Genomic DNA, 18,323 nt, shown 5'->3' with positions numbered 1-18,323 from the left:
TATGCTACCAAGTTGATAATATAGGTCTTAAAAGGATAATTCGTTCCCTTTATTTCTGCCTGTGAGAGCTGACAGATCAGAACAAATATTAACACTAACCAACAGCATGTCTATTAATTTGGTGAGAGCTGGCAAGAAAGGGCAGGGGTGGGAGGGAGAGAGAACCATCCCATTACTTCCAAACTTCCCTCGTGCTGCTCCTTTATAAACTAAAACTTCCCTACACGCCCAAACCCTGGCACCCACTGATCTCCTTCCCTTCCTATAGTTTTGCTTTTTCAGATTGTCATATAAATGGAATCATACATTATGTAGCCTTTTTAAGTCTGGCTTCTTTCACTTAGCTAAATGCATTTTAAGATTCACCTATGTTATTGCATGAATCAACAGGTAGTTCCTTTTTTTGTCATAAAGTAATATTCCACAGTGTGGATATACAACAATCTGTTTATCCATCAGTTGAAATAACTGGGTTGTTTCCAATTTGGGGTGATTAACGCTGAATAATGCTGCTATAAATATTCATGTAACAGGTTTTTGTACGAACATAAGTTTTATTTCTCTTGGATAGATACCTAGAAGTAAGATTGCTGAGTAATATGGTAAAAATATGTTTAATTTTGTAGGAAACTAACAAACTGTCTTCCAAAGTGGCTATACCATTTTTCATTCCCACCAGCAATGTATGAAAGTTCCAGTTGCTCTGTCTTGCTAACATTTGGTATTGCCGGTTTTTTGTTTTGACATTCTAATAGCTGCATCATAGTATCTCATTGTGATTTTTTTTTTTTACTTTACTTCTCAGAGCATTTTTAGATTCAGAGCAAAACTGAATGAAAAGTACAGAGATTTCCCATTTACTCCTTTCGCCCCCACATACAACCTCCCCCACTATCAACATCCTGAATCAGATTGGTACATTGGTTACAATCACCACTGTGGTTTTAATTTGCATTTCTCTAATGGTTTTAATTTGCATCTGCCTAATTTGCATTTCCTTTATTTGCTATTTGTGTATCTTCTAGGTGAAGTGTCTATTCAGATCTTTTGCCCATTGGATTGTTTATTTTCTCATTGTTGATATTTAAGGGTTTTAAAATTTTATTCTGGATATAATTTTTTGCAAATATTTTATCCCAGTCTGTGACTTGACTTTTCATTTTGCTTCACAGAACAAAAGTTTTTGATTTTAATAAAGTCCATGTATCCATTTTTTCATTTATGGATTATGCTTTGGGGATAATACAGATTTTTAATCACATTTCTTTGTTTATGTCTTTCCTTATATAGAGTAACATTTCTCCTAACTAGCAGCCTCGGACATAAAGCTGAGAACAAATAAAAACTGCCATCAATTCTGTTTAATGGGTACAGAGTTTTAGCTTGGGAAGATAAAAAAAGTTCCAGAGATGGACGGTGGTGATGGTTGGTTGCATGACAGTGTGAATGTACTTAATGTCACCAAACTGTACACTTAAAAATGTTAAGTTTTGTTATATAATTTTACCATAATAAAAAGAAAAAACTGCCATCGAGCAACAATATGTCAGGAAAGTCTCTGTTCTAAAGCTCACAGACACTGTTTGGCAGCAGTGAAACCAAGGTAATGGAGCCAAAGCTTCACTTTGGACCCTTGGATGATGAATGAGGGTCCATTTCCAAGATGAGAGGTAGCCAGCCAAAAGGGACATTGCCCAGCATTTTATAGAAAGGTTGTCTCATTTAGTCTTCATACTTATAAGGAAGAAACTATACTATGCTTCTTTCACAATTAAGGGAACTGAGGCTTAGAGGGCAAAGTTGCCTGTTCAAGTTCATGTTTGAGTCAGTAAATCAAGGAGTGAAGATGAGAGAAAACCACCAGACAATCTGACCCGAGAGCTCTCACTCCAGACCATTCCCTTACACTGTTTCCAAATCCATGAAGAAAAACTCTCTCTATTCAGCTTTTATTTTGAGATATATAAAAGTTTTAGGAAATTACAAATAATTTAACAAACATTCCTTGGGGATTGTTAAATGTAATTTCACTAGATTGATTTCCCAACGTACATTGAAGCAAGATAAGCTATATGCTATCTTTTACCTTGCAGTGGAGTGGGTAACACCTCTACACCTCAAGTCAAATGGCTTGGTGTCAAACCCTGGCTCTGGCTTTGTGCTGAAATAACATGCATATTAATTCATGTGAATAAAATTTTCAATTTGGGGGTGATAAAATCATATAGCACTAGAAGCTCATTCACTCAAAATGCGTTACTTATCCTATCTCAAAGCTCCAAAATATGCATAAGCCTCTTTGTTATTGTGAAGACCCAGTAATGCTTAGAATAGTATTTTGAATCTCTATAAAACTTAGCTATTCTTGTTTATAAAAAAGAGTTACCTTGGACATATCACTTCATCTATAAAATGGTAAGTATTTAAGAACAATAGCTCTGGAATCAGGCTACCTTAGTTTTAATCCTAGCTCTGCTACTTGCCACATTTTAAGCCCTGGGCCTGTCACTTTTTCTCTTTAAGCTTCAGTTTTCCATGGCTGAAAATAAGAATAATTATAACATTACTATGAGGTTAAAATGAGGCAATCTATGCAAATTGCTTAGTATAGTCCCATGCACAGTAAGCCATCAGTGCACATGAACTGCTATTGTTTTTTATTAGCAATATTAAAATGTGTAAGTAGCATTAGGAATCAAATCATGGCAAGAGCATTTTGCAAATCTGCAGAGACAGCAGTACTCTAAGTAATCAATTCTTAGAGAACTGTAACTTATCTCATCTGATGCTCATAAACATAGACCACTTCGTCAAAAGCTACCCTCTGCCAGTCCCTCTGGATCACAATCTTCTTGTTTTATATTTCATCATTACCACTTATTGCTATTTGATATCTATTTTCTCTGTTTACTTATTTAGTGTCTTCTCCTTCCAAAATGTAAGCTCCATGAGAGTAGGGAGGCCTAACGGTTAAAAAGACAGACTCGAGAGCCAGACTGACTGGATATGATTCCAATCTCTGCGGCTTCCTAGCTGTGTGACCTTGGGCATATTACTGAAGCTCTCTGCCTCAGTTTCCTTATCTGTAAGACAGGAATAGTAATAGCATCTGTTTCATAGGGTCATTATGAGAATTAAATGACTTTATATAAAGCACTTAGCAAAACCTAGCACACAATAAGCACTCAGTAAATGCTACTATTATTATCGACCTACTTCACTGCTGTCGCTCCAGCAGCTTGAACAGTCCTTGGCATAGAGCAGGCACCCAATAAACATTTACCGAATAAATGAATTAGAAGAGCTCAATGCTGAGCCAGCCTTATAGCTCAAAAGTGTTCCTAAAAGAAAGAGTTGGGGATGAGGGAGAGAGACTAGGGTAAGGTACCTTCTGTGGGGTTAAAGCCTCTGTTCCAAACCCATCTTCCACCCTAAGTAAAAAAGGGCACTGGTCACCATGGGATATCATCTAAATTCTAGAACTACCTTTGGCAGCTAGAGAAGTCCCTGGGTACCACCTCTTTCTGCAGCTAACATTTATTGAGTGGTTACTATGAGTAGTACTTTGCATGTATTAACTAATTTAACCCTTACAACAACCTTGAGGTAAACACTACAATTACCCCCATCTTACAGATGGGAACACAGAGGCACAAATAGGTTAAGTAACTTTAGCAAGGTCACGTAGCTAGTAAGTAGCTAAGCCTGAATTCAAACTCAAGAAGTCTAGTTCTAGAGCCCATGCTTTTAGCAGCTAGCTGTCTTTTTCACTGTAGAACACTGACATGTTAGTGTCTGGAATTCCTTTCTCTAGGGTCATTTGTTTTTCAAGAGAAGAATTCTCCAATCTCCTGCCTGGGAAGCATATACCAGGACACTATGTTTGGAGTAAGGTGAGGGGAAGGGGCAGACCATTCAGTCTGCAGCCTTCCACTCAATCACCCTGTTCTCAGCCCTGTGTTTCAGTGTCCTCCACTCTGCCCATCATCTGAGAGCTCAGAGCCTTTCAGGTTCACTTAGTCCAGAGACTCTCCTCCTGGTCTCCTACCACCCAGGGCAGGTGGGGGTGGGGGGCAGGCAGGTGGATCACCTTACTGCAGCAGAAAATGGAAGAGACCTGAGGGGTCCAACCCCATTCTGTCAGTTTTTAAAACATTTCCCTTATTTTTAGCCCTGGATCACCTCCTTACCTTTTAGGAAAAACCACTTACCTTCAAGTTCTAAGCCTCTCATGAGTACTGTGTGATAAAAGAACTCCCTTCTCATTGATATCCTTCTGCAGGCAGGGCCCCCCCTTCCTCTGCTTCCTACCTTCCAATGATGTGTTCAAACCACACCTGTGCTGATGTCCCTCTCCTGTTCTATTTGTCCTTGCAAGTTTAAGCCTTTTAAAAGTTGTTTACTGACATATTAGTGGAGTGTGAGAAGGACAAGAGCTAAACATGTGCAGTCAGCTGACCATGTTTAACCCCATGTATTACTTTTATAATGATATTTAAAGGGTAGACTTCAGCTATCTGGAAAATTAACTTCTGCAAAATGCCTCATTTCTCAACGATGATCAATAAAAGGTACTATAGATCACAAAAGACCATGGGTTGCACTTGGAGGCAATTTCATGGGATTCCCAGAGGCTCACCTAAAACTTCTCTACTCAATATAGAAGATCCTATTAAACCCCCCACAGTTGTTACGTTTTAATTCCAAAACCAAAAATCTATAACTCTAGAGGCATTTGTTAAGATCACTTTACAGAGATGGAAAAAAAAAAAAAAGCTCTATTACTTTCTACAAATGTATATAGTGAGCCAAGGTTTTCCTTTGGTTCTCTGAGACCGAAAAGTTTTGAGACAAAAGAGTCTGGAGATAAAGGCAAAAAGGGATCTAGAGTTGAAACCGGAGAGACATTATGAGTAGAATATTCCAGAAATCCAAAGGAATAAGTTTCTAAGTGCAGCCTCCACTGTTAAGTGATACAATGAAAATATGTATGATGTCTTTGAAAGCCTGGATATTATAGACTCTTCTATAAGCAGAACAAGGGCTTTGGCATTGATAATGGGGTTTTTGTTTTTTTGGTTTTAACCAAAATATATATTTTTTTAATTTTTAAATTTTTATACAAATTTTAAAGGTTACTTTCCAATTACAGTTATTACAAAATATTGGCTATATTCCTCATGTTGTACAATACATCCTTGAGCAGATCTTACACCCAATAGTTTGTACCTCCCACTCCCCCACCCTTATATTGCCCCTCCCACTCACTGGTAACCACTAGTTTGTTCTCTATGTCTGTGAGTCTGTTTCTGTTTTTTTATATTTACTAGTTTGTTGTATTTTTTAGATTCCACATATAAGTGATATCATACAGTAACTGTCTTTCTCTGACGTATTTCACTTAGTATAATGCCCTCCAAGTCCATCCATGTTGCTGCAAATGGCAAAATTTCATTCTTTTTTATGGCTGAGTAATGTTCCATTGTATATATATACCACTGCTGCTTTATCCATTGATGATGGTTTTTTACTGAGATATTTTTTCTCTGGACTACCCTCCCTCTTAACTAACAGACTGCATTCAGAAAACTGTGCAGCAGAGTTAGAGGTATAGCTAATGACTCCAAAGGACAAATGCCTCCCACAGAGATGAAGTCTATAACTCTGTCTTCATTAACACTATTTAATCAGCCAAACCAAAAAGGTGCCAAGTAGATTTATACCACCAACCCCATACACGCCAGCATTCAACTCATGTTGGAGGATACTGTAATACTCAGCATATGTGGTATAGCTTGGTGACCCACTTTGCTGATTAAGCAAAGATATCTCCCCTATCATCAGGTAAGAATATAATCAATTGTGCCAGTACTTTTTTTTTTAAAGTAGCTAACATGTTGATAGAAAAAGTATTTTGTCTTAATTTTTATAGTTGAAACATTCATGTGGTATAACTAAAACCTAAAAAAAAATACACATCCATTTTTCAGAATATTTTGACTTTTCCTAACGTCCATATTTCTCATGAATTTTCTTTTTATCAAATCAAGGTCTAAAGAACAATTTTCAGCATGAAGTAATCAAATACTCCATAAAGATAGCCCAGATCTATATCCCCACCCACACCCAACTTCTCAATTCCTTTAATGTCCTGTTTTACAGACTTTGGTTAACAAAGGTGAAAATATGATAACGTTCCTCTTGTTCAAAGTTGAATCACTATCAGAATAGATAAGGATGAAAAATCATGTACTGGAAATGTATGGGAGTTCAGTTTATAAAAAGGAACTAGCAATTCAAAATTGTCAAGGACAACTGTTTAGCCAGGTATTTTTATATAGATGAATGAGAACAAATTCAGAGAAGGCCTACATCACTTCACAACCTTAAGAGTTTTTAATTGGCAATTTTCAAGTGCTTTGTTATCACAAGCAGAAGCCCTAATACTGATGGCTATATCAAATCCACTGAATTGCTGAGAAAAAATGTTATTTTAAACTCAATGTACAGTTGTTGAACAGAAATCAAGACAAATAGCCATCAACAATAGTTACTATTTTTAGAATTTGAAGTGCAAATTCATTACGATTGTGAAGAAGAATTTTTTTTCAGAATTCATTCCTTAGTTCTGTGATTCTGTGCTTTGATAGGGAGCACTAGGATGAACTTTGTCATCTCACAAAACAAAGACTCTAAAATAGGCTGAGAAATTCAAGAAATAATCCCATTTACCATTGCATCAAAAAGAATAAAATACCTAGGAATAAACCTACCTAAGGAGACAAAAGACCTATACCCCCAAAACTATAAGATGCTGATGAAAGAAATCGAAGATGACACAAAGAGATGAAAAGATATACCATGTTCTTGGATACGAAGAATCAATATTATCAAAATGACTATACTACCTGAGGCAATCTACAGATTCAATGCAATCCCTATCAAATTATCAATGGCATTTTTCACAGAAATAGAACAAAAAAATCTTAAATTTATATGGAGACACAAAAACCCCGAATAGCCAAAGCAATCATGAGAAAGAAAAACAGAGCTGGAGGAATAAGGCTCCTTGACTTCAGACTACACTACAAATCTTCAGTCATCAAAACATTATGGTACTGGCACAAAAACAGAAATATAGATCAATGGAACAGGATAGAAAGCCCAGATGTAAACCCACACACCTATGGTCACCTAATCTATGACAAAGGAGGCAATGACTATACAGTGGAGAAAAGACAGTCTCTTCAATAAGTGGTGCTGGGAAAACCGGACAGCTACATGTAAAAGAATGAAATTAGAACATTCCCTAACACCATGCACAAAAATAAACTCAAAATGGATTAAAGACCTAAATATAAGACCAGATACCATAAAGCTCTTAGAGGAAAACATAGGCAGAATACTCTTTAACATATATCGCAGCAATATCTTTTTCGATCCATCTCCTAGAGTAAGGGAAATAAAAACAAAAGTAAACAAATGGGACTTAAACTCAAAAGCTTTTGCACAGCAAAGGAAACCATAAACAAAATGAAAAGACAACCCACAGGGACTTCCCTGGTGGTCCAGTGGTTAAGAATCTGCCTCCCAATGCAGGGGATGTGGGTTTGATCCCTGGTCGGTGAACTAAGATCCCACATGCCGTGGGGCGACTAAACCCACATGCCACAACTACTGAGCCCGCATGCTCTAGAGCCCGTGCACCACAACTAGAGAGCCCAGGTGCTCTGGAGCCCGTGCACCACAACTACAGAGCCCACACACCACAACTAGAGAGCCCACGTGCCACAACTACTGATCCCGTGCACTCTGGAGCCTGCAAGCCACAACTAGAGAGAAGCCCGTGCACCTAATGAAGAGCCTACACGCCGTAACGAAAGATCCCGCATGTCGAAATGGAGATCTTGTATGCCACAACTAAGACCCGATGCAGCCAAATAAATAAATAAATATTTAAAAAAAGAAAAAAGACAACCCACAGAATAGGCCAAAATATTTGCAAATGATGCTGCAGAAAAGGGATTAATCTCCAAAATTTACAAACAGCTCAGGAAGCTCAATATCAAAAAAACAAACAATCCAATCAAAAAATGGGCAGAAGACCTACATAGACTTTTCTCCAAAAAAGACATACGGATGGCGAAGAGGCACAGGAAAAGATGTTCAACATCGCTAATTATTATTAGAGAAATGCAAATCAAAACTAAAATGAGGTATCACTTCACACCAGTCAGAACGGCCATCATCAAAAAGTCTACAAACAATAAATGCTGGAGAGGGTGTGGAGAAAAGGGAACCCTCCTACATTGTTGGTGGGAATGTAAATTGGTACAGCCACTATGGAGAACAGTACGGAGGTTCCTTAAAAAACTAAAAATAGAGCTACCATATGATCCTGCAATCCCACTCCTGGGCATATATCTGAAGAAAAACATGGTTCAAAAGGATACATGCACGCCAATGTTCTTTGCAGTGCTGTTTACAATAGCCTAGACATGGAAACAACCTAAATGTCCATCGACAGAGCAATGGATAAAGAAGATGTGGTACACATAATAAGAATGAAATAATGCCATTTGCAGCAACATGGATGGACCTAGAGATTGTCATACTGAGTGAAGTCAGAGAAAGAGAAATATCGTATGATATCGCTTACATGCAGAATCTAAAAAGAAATGATACAAATGAACTGATTTACAAAACAGAAACAGACTCACAGACTTAGAGAATGAACTTATGGCTACCAGGGGGGAAGGGTTGAGGCATGGGATAGATTGGGAGTTTGGGACTGACATGTACACGCTGCTATATTAAAAATAGATAACCAACAAGGACCTACTGTACAGCACAGGGAACTCTGCTTAATACTATGTAATAACCTAAATAGGAAAAGAATTTGAAAAAGAATAGATACATGTATATGTATAACTGAATCACTTTGTTGTACACCTGAAACTAACACAACATTTTTAATCAACTCTACTCCAATATAAAATAAAAATTTTGTAAATAATAATAATTAATTGAGTGCTTTATGTTCAAAAAATAAAATAAAATAGGCTGAAATCTTTAGAAAGTTGGTTCTGGTAGAGTAAAAAAATATTCTTTACTACAAAGAGCTATTTTTCCCCATTTTAAACATGCAGTTTTCACAAAGTGGATGCTTCCCTTCAGTTAGTTAATAATTTAAAGGGGGTTCACCTTCTTAATTCTTAAAAACCCATGGGGAGTCAAGCTATAACTAAATCTTAAATTTTGGTTTAGTGTATTCTGTTGGGTCTTTGAAATAAATTATTAAAGCACTCCTTCTCTTGCCTTACCTGCCCTTTTTTTCTACTTCTGATCAAGGGTTCATGTGCACAAACACACACATACATATACATAAGACACAGACTGAACTTACTAACATCTTTCAGCTAAAAACTAATTCTGACAACACCTCCTTTTGAAAAAGGTATGGCTATGAATGTGGAACATTAAAGTTGAACACAGCACAGAGAAAGATGAACAGATCAAATTAGGAAAAGTATAAGTATCTATGTTCAAAGATGATACTGCCATACTTTGGTACGAAACAAATACCTGGCTAGATACTCGCAAATCAGTCTCTTCAACATGCACACCCAATACTGAGTTTGATGGAAACGGCTGGATTAATCCGAAAAGCTTCATATCATAATTATAAGCCAAGTTCCTAAAAAGTGGGTAGAACTTGGGCAATATAAAAAGACATATATGGAGAACTAAAGCACCAGTTGAATAGAGAGGAAAAAGTCTTACATGGGAGCAGGAAAGCAGGTTTTCCAAGTCAGAATCGAGGGTGCAGGTAGGATTATAGCAGGAAATAAGAATAACATAACTTTACATTCATATAGCACATTTCTGTTTACAAAGAAATCTTTCAAAAATTATTTCATTGGAGGGACTCCCCTGGTGGTCCAGTGGTTAAGAATCCGCCTTCCAATGCAGGGGACGCAGGTTCAATCCCTGGTCGGGGAACTAAGATCCCACATGCCACGGGGCAACTAAGCCCATGCGCCACAACTAGAGAGCCCGTGTGCCACAACAACAGAGCCCACGTGTTCTGGAACCCATGCACAACTAGAGAGAAGCCTGTGCACCGCAACAAAGAGCCCGCATGCCGCAACTAAGACCCGATGCAGCCAAAAAAAAAATATATATATATATATATATAAATAGATTTTTTGAAGACAACAGGTATATTCATTAGGCAATTCATTAACTGGACATACATCTTTGGCATCAGACAGACTTGGACTTGAATCCAAATTCTGTTATTTATTAGCTCTGTGACCTCCAGCAAATTGTTTGATCTCTCTGACACTCAGTTTCCTCATCAGAAAAATACAGATAACTCTTACTCATGGGACTGTTAAAAGGAGTATATCAGATAACATATGTAAAGTGCTTGTCACATAATTCCATCTCCTCTTAACCTTACAAACATTGCTAAGTGCCCAGTATCTTTTTAGGTTCTGTGCTAGGCCCAGCTGGGGATACAAAGGTGAATGAATATGACATGGGCTCTGCTTTCAAGGGGCTCAGAGATGAAGGAAGGGAGTTCAGTGAAGACTTCACAGAAGAGATGCTTTAATTGTGTCTTTTTCCTTCCTTTAAAATATAAGGAAGGGACTTCCCTGGTGGTCCAATGGGTAAGACTCCGCATTCACAATGCAGGGGGCCTGGGTTCGATCCCTGGTCAGGGAACTAGATCCTGCATGCATGCCACACCTAAGAGTTTGCATGCCACAACTAAGAGCCTGCATGCCTCAACTAAGAAGTCCGCATGCCACAACTAAGAGTCCACACGTCACAACTAAGACCAGGCGCAGCCAAAATAAATAATTTTTTTAAAAAAAATAAGAAATAAATATCAACTGGATAAAAAGAGAAAATATAGACAAGCAAATATAAAAATAAACAATAAATCAGTCCACCAACAAGAAACAACTAATGTTAAAATTTTGAGGTAGGGATGTATACGTGTGTGTACGTGTAAGTTTAGGAGGTTATGTGTATGTATGTATAAGCACACATTTTAAATAAAAATGATATGCTATTCTGTTTTATAACATGCTCCTTTTCATTCAACACTGATGAAAGAAATGTCCACATATCGAGGTATGGGGAAGTCATTCTGGCTTATATATGATTTAACTCGAATTTTATGTTAACTAAAACAGCCTGTTTGTGGCCTATCAAACATACACTGTACATCTGCTTTGATTATTAAAGAAAAGAGCACACTGACCGGAAGTAAAGAATGTCCATGTTAAAAATAAAGATTAAATGCTTCCCTTCCTGGACGTCAATGCTGGTACTCATTCAATGATAAGCCTCCTTTCCAGGTGCCAATGCCATACTGACTAGTTGTGTACATGCTGATCTGTTCTGGTTTTTTGGGTTTTTTTTTTTTTGAAACCTTGAAGGAATGTATCCCTGATTTGTTTGATGTTCTTTATTCTGACAAGATATAAAACCATGCTGAAAACGATGCTTCTCTGGAGCAGCTCCTCAGAGTCATCTGAGAGGCTGTCTCTGGGCTATAGCCCTCAGTTTGGATCAAATAAAACTCTCTTCCTATTATAGAATGTTTATTGATTATTGATCAACAACACTATAATGAACATTTTTCTATGTCAGTAAATATTAATATATAATAATACCTAATACTTTTTACTATTTTAATCTTCACAACCCAATGGGATATGTACTATTATTACCTCCATTTTACAGATAATGAAATTGAGACACAGAGAGGGAAAGAAACGTTCCCAGGGTCACACAGCTATTAAGGGACACAATCAAAATTTGAACCCAAGCATAGTCTAGAGTCTGTGCTTTTAATCACCAATACATATGCCGCAATTTTAAAAAGCTGAATACACTGTGGAAAACGTTATCGAGGCAGCTCAAAAAACTAAAAATAGAACTACCATATGACCCAGCACTTCCATTACTGGGTATATATCTACTAAGAACAAAAATACATTCGAAAAGATATATGCACCCCAAAGTTCACAGCACCATTATTTACAATTGCCAAGATATGGTAGCAACCTAAGTGTCCATCAACAGAGGAATGGATAAAGATGTGGTGTACACACACACACACACACACAATGGAACATTACTCAGCCATACAAAAGAATGAAATTTTGTCATTTGCAACAACATGGATGGACTTGGAGGGTATTATGCTTGGTGAAATAATCAGAGAAAGATACATACTGTATTATATCACTTATATGTGGAATCTAAAAATTACAACAAACTAGTGAATATAACAAAACAGAAACAGACTCACAGATATAGAGAACAAACTAGTGGTTACCAGTGGGGAGAGGGAAGGGGGGAGGGGCAACATAGAGGTAGGGGATTAAGAGCTACAAACTACTATGTATGAAATAAATAAGCTACAAGGATATATTGTACAACTCAAGGAATATAGCCAATACTTTATAATAACCATAAATAGAGTATAACCTTTAAAAATTGTGAATCACTACATACTACACACTGCTCTTAGGGCTTTACATGTATTAATTCATTGAAATCCCACCGTTATTGCTGCCATTTTGGAAATCTGAAGGAACAGAGGCACAAAAGGAAAGAGACCAGCTCAGGGTCATATAAGCAGTAAACAGAGGAGCTGGGGTTCTAACCCAGGCAGTGTGGGCCTGAGGCCCCACTCTTAACCCTATATTAAACTGCCTCCCCAAAACAGTAGATCACAATACAATGGTGACGTTATGCCTTCAAAATATCAAGAGAATAATATCCAATAATCCAGAAAATGTAACCAGCAATGTCCCAATTTATGCTTGCTTATTAACTTTTATTATATGTTCTCTTAGTACAGTTTAAGTTCTAAGCATGTTATAAATATCGAAGTCTGGCCAAGTTCAAAGATGTGTTTATTGTAAAGATGAAAAAAACACATAGTCCATTTCTTTTCCTGGAAGACTCTGAGAATACAAATAAGACTAATACCATTTTAAGTATTAGGTCATTTAGCTTATCGCTAAAAAATGTAATTAGCTAAAAACAAAACTATGGTCTTTACTTTTGAACTTCATTTGAAAGTACCAAGGAAATTTTGAGGTAATGATACTTTAATTTTTAATCATCAAATCAATTTGCTCTTTCATACTTTCAAATAAAATAAATGAGTGTTTCCCTCTTTAGGACAAACAAGGAACTTAATTCCAATAGACCTAATTTTGCTCAAATGTCTATGTATTTTTTTAAAAAATACACTTCCTTTATGTTAGATAAGAGCATAGGTTCTGAAGCCAGACTGACTGGCTTTAAATCTCAGTTTAGCCACTTGCTAGGTCTAGGAATAAAATTTGGCCCTATGAAAGAATATGTCAACACTTACCAAACTGCAAACAATAGACAAAGTACCAGATTTATTTTTTTCATACCAGACAAAGGAACAGTTCCAGTCTCCTTTACTTATGTGCAACCCCCCTCCAAAAAAAGTAAGATTCAAAATCCCATGACTTACCATTTGCCCTAAAGTTAAGAAACAGGAATTCACGGGTTAGTTTTATAATAAACACAGTGGACAAACCCTTAAGCAATCTTTTTTTTAATTGAGGTATAGTTGATTTACAATATTATATAGGTTTCAGGTGTTACAATTTTTAAAGGTTATATTCCCTTATAGTTATTATGAAATATTGGCTATATTCCTTGAGTTGTACAAAATATCCTTGTAGCTTATTTATTTCATACATAGTAGTTTGTAGCTCTTTATCTCATACCCCTATCTTGCCCCTCCCCTGTTCCCTCTTAAGTATCCTCATGACCCCAGAGATCAGCTACAAATTTATCCTAAGTAGTCTTGAGAATTTTGTTTAGCGGGCTCTCTGCTGTGGAATTCTTCCTCTCTGTTCTTCAACCTCTGTTGACACTGTTTCAGGTCTTAACAGAAGCCCCTTTAATGCCCTCCTCTCCTGAGTGGCGGGTAGCACGCTTCAGGTGAACGTTCAAGAGATCAGAAACCACTTCTCCAAAATTACAAGAAATATACAGTGTTCTGCAAACTCAGGTGGGAGTAGGGGAAGGAAGTAACTCCAGTATTATTCGTTCCCTATCTGCTTTGGTTGTGACATCAAATGCACAAGCAGATCAGGAGCAATTACTAGAACATAAAACAAAACACTTGAACTTTTTTACAAACAAAATCAACTAAGGTAAATGGTCAGCCTAAAACAATTTCCCTAAGATGTGGAATAACCCATTTATTCCAATTAGTAAATTGTTAAAATGTTCTCCTGATTATAGGTCTGGAAAAGTGGACTTCTACACTAGAGAATTATAAAGTAAAAATAGGTAAAAAAAATTTAATCCTTCAGCCATAGCTATATAATTATAAATATAGATGGAAAACACAGGCCAAAGCACAGCTAATTGGCTCATTTTATCCTCATTTCCTTCAAGGATAGAAGTATCTGTGAAAATTGATGTAATCTACCAATATCCCACACAAATATGAGCCCACAAAGATGAGGAAATCAATTTTTTTTCTTTTTTTTTTTAATTTATTTTTGGCTGCATTCGGTTTTCGTTGCTGCGCGCCGGCTTTCTCTAGTTGCAGGGAGCAGGGGCTACTCTTCATTGTGGTGCGCCGGCTTCTCATTGCGGTGGCTTCTCTTGTTGCGGAACACAGGCTTAGGCGCATGGGCTTCAGTAGTTGTGGCACGTGGGCTCAGTAGTTGTGGCTCACGGGCTCTAGAGCACAGGCTCAGTAGTTGTGGCTCACGGGTTTAGTTGCTCCTTGGCATGTGGGATCTTCCCGGACCAGGGCTCGAACCTGTGTCCCCTGCATTGGCAGGCAGATTCTTAATCACTGCGCCACCAGGGAAGTCCCAGGAAATAATTTTCTAATAGTGCTGGAGAAACTAGAAACATATTTATGAAACCAGAAACATCCTACCCTTTCACTTTAATGGAACACATTCTAAAAGTATTGTGACACTATTTCTGCTATACTATCTCAGCAAGTAAGTAAGCAAGTTATATCACGTGAAATCAACCTGAATACTGTGATTTATAAATGAAACACATGGTTGCTGGGACAATAGACTGAACTGAAATAGGCCAACTGTCGCCTGCCTCTCCCACCCCCCACCCTCACTGTGATTTATGTCCTAAGAAAGATTTCTGTTTAAAAACAAAACTGTAAAACCTTTAAAAGCTGAACTTCCCTTTAACAAAGATAAGTAGAAGGAATTTTGAGACAAAACTCCCAAATATTATTCTCATTTATGTCAGTGCCTGTATCATGTCAGACAAACCTCTCCTCACAATTTACTTTCCCAACTGGTGAAAGAAAATTATTTTCACTCATTGGGATGTCAAAAGTCTTGATTAAAGTTTGCCAAGCATTTTTAAATATGTAGATAAAAGCAGTTATAACGAGGAATTTATAAAAAGGAATGTGTTGCCTTAGATCCCTCCAAGAAGTAAAGGTTGTGGTATGTTAGTTAGGGTTATTTTTGCTTGCTCTCTCACTCTCATTTTCAAACAAATTTTACCACTTCTGCATGCATTTTTCAAAGAAAAACAACCTTCTGCATTAGAGACCAGGGCTGTTAACCTATCCTTTGGAGGAATTAGTGTTTAATCTAACGCTACCTAAAGGTCAAGAATCAAGATCTTTCTAAGACTATGATTGTAAAAAAATAGTTTCTATCAGGTTAAGAAGGCCAGTAGAGAAATCATTTTGGAGGAGACAAGGAAATACAGAAATTCCTTGGGGAAAAACTGGAACGCCTTCTGACTTCAGACAGTGTTGTTATTCATTCCCAGCAATTTTTTAAAAAAGATTCCAAATTATATTTAAGACACGACACTCAATCAGAATTAAAATATAGCAAGCTTTACTTTTTCTCTTTTACATTTGAGTTTACATCAGAATTAAATCTCACACATTAACACTGCTTTTGTCACTTCATGGGTTTTCTTCCTATATATAAGCTTTTTTATTGGCTGGAGGGTAGTCGGATATGGTTGTAAGCTTACCAGTTTTGAATTCTATATTTTTTCCTTTTAAACAGTGACATTTTGGAAGATGTGGCTGTGTTAAAGATGTTGATGTACAATGTATTGCTGGACGCATCTTTCCAGCCCCCCCAAGCCTTTGCTCACATTATTTCATGTACCTGGGCTGTCGTCCCCCACCTCCATTCCTGCAAAGCTAAATCCTATCCATTTTTCAAGGCCCAGCTCAAAAGCTCCCTTCCCTACACTCTCATAACACTTTCTGTTTCTAATATACATTACTGAGATTAAAAGGGTGTATCTGTCTTTCCGGAACTACATTGTGAGACCCTTCAGTACAAAAAGGAAAAAACCCTCTCATGTCATGACTGTAGAAACAAGAAAGTTTGAAAGATTAAAAAATAAAATCTCAGTTCAAAATATCCTTTAAAAAGGATGAGATAAGCAATGTAGTTATTCAGTAAGTGGGGCTGCTAGAATCCATTGTCTTCATAACTGAACTCAACTTGAATGCAAACTCTCTTGAGGCTAGGGACTTCATCTTATTTCTTGTGTATACACCTTACCGCCCCCCACAACTCAATATCACCTAATTCAATGTTCTGCACATCTTAAGTCTCAATACAAAGTCATACCACTGTAGATGAAGAGGATGTAATTAAAACAAAAACCAGATGCTGAATAATATTAACCTGAGAAACGATGAAAGAGTTGCCGGTGCTTAGGATAAATAACTTCAACGTCTACAACAAAAAGTGTCAAAGACAAAGATGCCACAGGGTGCAACAAGGATGGAGAGTAACTTTACTGGGAAGGGGTCAGGATAAACAAAATGAAATGGAAACAAGAGTGCTCTCTCAGTTTACTTCATGCTCCCAGAGCGAGACAAGAAGCAAAATATCTAATTTCTTTACATTATTTCATTAATAATGGTGATCAGTCCATGTGACCTCCAAAACCGGGCACAGACCTTCTTGTACCTTCAATTAATTAGGTAACATGGGCTATGGATGATCAGGACACTTCCTCAGGAGGGGACAAGAAAGCGACAGGGGTCAGGACCCAATCTTCCCTCCTCTATCCCTTGTTAGAGGAGGTAAAACAAGAGTGTAGTGAATACCTTGGTTGTGAAGCAGTGAGAGTCTGGAAACTCCCCCAGATTAAAATCACCTTCTCGCCACACTCGGTAGTACAGACTGACAGTACAGAACACCCCTCCTGTAGAAGGGGACGACGGGAAGCCGACATAGGACTTACCTGTTTTTTCTGTCCTATGGTTAAACCTCCGGAGCTACGCAGCCGGTGGCGGCGACAAATCCAGGCGCGTAGGCTCCGATCTCACACACCAGGAGAAGTCACAGTAGCCGCGGCGGCGATGGCGGCGACGGCGGCGGCGACCGCGACGGCCGCGGTGTCGCCAACTCCTCCCTCCGCTTCTTCCCCGAGCTGCCCGGCCGCCGCTTTTACCCCACCTTCCCCCCCCCACTTCCGGGTGATGCCCCGGCCGGAAGCAGCCGGCGAGGCGGTGGAGGACGCGTCACGTGAAAGGGGAAACGCCCAGACTAGAGTCAAGCTTCTCCCGCTCCCTTCTGCGCCTGGCCTGATACACAGCCGCCAGCGAAAGTCTTTCTTTTTGGCGCTGCAGAGAGCCCTCTTTCCCGCTCACCAAAGACAAAACAAAAAAACCCCCACCAAAATCTGCAGTTTCCTAACCTGAAGCCAAGAAGTACCTTAGACCTACTTATAAATCTTCTTCTGGATAGTTCAGCCTCTCACAGCATGACATTAACGTGCCCCTGTTAGACTGTGTAGCCTGACTCCAGATGAATTTACCCTCATCCCTCAATTGAAAAATGATCTCTGCGCGCTCTCCGGTGAGGTCGTGGGAAACCGCGCTCATTCGCGCAAAATGGAATTCGCTTTGCTTCACTTCCGTGTTTCTCCAACAGAAAGGTGAACAGATGTGCATCAAAAGTTTAAAAACAAATCGGTGGCTGAGGCTTGGAGGAGTGACATTAGGTTCTGAGTGAGAATACCACATCTTAGGTAAACTTGGAAGGCCCAGGAGGCTAAAGCTTTTCTGCAAAACAGATGCGGGGGACACTGAGGGGTCTGTCCCAGCTCAGCATCCAGCCGACAAATCTTGTCAGTGGATTCTGCCCTGCTGTCCACCGTACCAATGCAGTCAGTCAAGCTGGGCGGCGGAGCCTTGGGTTTTGCTTTCCCGAAGAATTGGTTCGTCTTAGGCGGCCACGGAGAAAACCCAAACACTGGAGCAAAACCAG

At 38.4% G+C, this 18,323-nt stretch overlaps 1 protein-coding gene and 1 non-coding gene across 2 annotated transcripts in view; one reads left to right on the top strand and one right to left on the bottom strand.

The window, feature by feature from the left end:
• ATP7A (ATPase copper transporting alpha) overlaps positions 1–17,500 on the bottom strand; it is a 142,219-nt gene extending 124,719 nt beyond the window's left edge. Inside the window, exon 1 of the mRNA XM_068532484.1 lies at positions 17,296–17,500. The gene's annotated coding sequence lies outside the window, so the exon portion shown is untranslated. The remainder of the gene's footprint in view (positions 1–17,295) is intronic.
• On the top strand, positions 10,659–10,731 carry TRNAV-CAC (transfer RNA valine (anticodon CAC)). The gene has a single exon. It is a non-coding gene; the product is annotated as a tRNA-Val (tRNA).
• Positions 17,501–18,323: the final 823 nt, after the last annotated feature.

The sequence above is a fragment of the Eschrichtius robustus genome, chromosome X (genome assembly GCF_028021215.1).
Source record: "Eschrichtius robustus isolate mEscRob2 chromosome X, mEscRob2.pri, whole genome shotgun sequence".
Taxonomy (NCBI): Eukaryota; Metazoa; Chordata; class Mammalia; order Artiodactyla; family Eschrichtiidae; genus Eschrichtius; species Eschrichtius robustus.
This window is presented reverse-complemented; position numbering and strand designations above follow the sequence as displayed.